The following is a 1,742-nucleotide window of genomic DNA, read 5'->3' on the forward strand; positions in this document are numbered from 1 at the left end:
CCGGAGTCCGCGGGGGACAGGGCGGGGGACTGCATTTGAGTCCCCTGAGCCTTCACATGGGTCTCCGGGTCACCTTTCCACAGCTCAGACGCCGCGGCTGGCACCTCCCACTGACCACAAAGTACCAGCGCAGCGAGACGAGGGCGCAGTACAGGGGCTCTCCCGACCCGGACGCGCGCGTCCCCGAATACGTCCGGCCCCAGCCCCTACAACTCGCAGACCACCACCGCGGGGGGCCTTCCCAGGTGGCCGGGTAGAAGCCGGCGCTGGCGAGACGGGGCGGAGTTCCGGGAGCCTGGGACGGGGCCAGAAGAAATCACGGCCTTAGGGCGCGGCTAAAGGGTCTGGGGCGGGATCCGGAGGTTAGAGGAGCTGGGGGAGGGGCTAGGCATTCAGGCCAGGCCAGAAGGACCAGGGACTAGAAATTCACCTTCAGGGCTCCGAAGCTGCTGTGGGGCTAGACCCAGGGCTTGGAACGGGGTAGGAAATCTGTGTCTTGGGTATGCCTCCTCCCCCAATCCTGCTCAGGCTCTAATCCCCTGGACGAAGAACCCCGAGCTGTCTGGCCGGCCTTTCACAGTATCCGACCGGGGCGTCCTGGACCGCCGACAGCTCTATCTGACCACCTCGGCGCGGGACTTTCGGTTCTATCCCAAGTAAGCCGGGCTCTCGCTCGGCACCGCCTCCTGCCTTGGCCGGTGCACGCCGAGCTCCTGGGCTGACTCCCATTCTCTAACCCGGTGGTCTCAGCCTCGAATCCTGTAGCAGCAAAAACCAAAGTTCAGGCTCCAACCCCTCCCTCTTTTAGCACCCAGGAGTCCTTAGTGTCAACTCTCAGGAACGGCGGTAGGGACAGGAAGCCTGCACAGCGGCTCGAGGGGATTCTGGATCAGAGGGCAGGGCCTCTTTCCGTACTTGAGCTCCCACATACTCCTTCCCAAGGAAGCGAAAGCCCCCGTTTCCTTCGCTAGGATGCGAAAGCTCAGTTTCCAGGACGTTAAGTAACTGGAGGACCCAGGAACGCAGGCTACGGTCCTTACTATCCTGTCCTGCTCCCACAGGACGGAGCTGTCCGGATACCCCCGCAAGGACTCCCTGACCTACTGGAGCTTCGAAGAGACGCCCCAGGTCTGGGGCCACGGCCCGCAGCGGCCGCCCCGACCACCGCGGGTCCGCGTGCCACGCGCCAGGCCGGTGACCTCTGCCGTGCCGCACCGCGGAGCCCTGTCTCTGGCTCAGGAGTGCTACAGCCCCCCGTTGCACCCGCTCCGGGGGCTCGACCGCTTCTGCCCGCTGGAGGCGCCCTGGGGCGGCCCCCACTGGAAGCCCCTGCCGGGCATCCACAGCGTGCCGAAAGCCTACAGTACAGAGAACTCCAGCTATGGCAGCTTGAAGCCCAAGCTGGTGTGAGCGGGCCGGGCCAGCCCCACCCCGGACTCGCCCCCTGGGCCGCGGGGCGGAGCCGAGCTCGGAACCTCCGCTCACTAAGAGGGGTCCGGACTATTGTCTATTGGCAGTGTGGGGGCGGGACTAGCCCAGATACGCCCACTCGGCTGCGGCATCGCGGAGAGGGGACTAAGTCCAGATAATGTCCTTGGAGGCTGTGGCATTGCGGGCAGGACACGCACCCTGCGGGCGTATTAAATAAGTTAAATCACCTGAACCACACATTTCCGGGGACCCCTCCGGGCATCCTAGCTCGAGGGTGTGGTGGTCAGAGGTCCCTAAGGCTGAGGTGGGGC

The 1,742-nt window shown here is 65.0% G+C and overlaps 1 pseudogene; it reads left to right on the forward strand.

Annotated features, from left to right (window-relative positions):
* Positions 1-83: 83 nt before the first annotated feature.
* On the forward strand, positions 84-1,534 carry LOC113223048 (annotated as a pseudogene).
* The last annotated feature ends 208 nt before the right edge of the window (positions 1,535-1,742 follow it).

The sequence above is a fragment of the Piliocolobus tephrosceles genome, unplaced genomic scaffold (assembly GCF_002776525.5).
Source record: "Piliocolobus tephrosceles isolate RC106 unplaced genomic scaffold, ASM277652v3 unscaffolded_38078, whole genome shotgun sequence".
Taxonomy (NCBI): Eukaryota; Metazoa; Chordata; class Mammalia; order Primates; family Cercopithecidae; genus Piliocolobus; species Piliocolobus tephrosceles.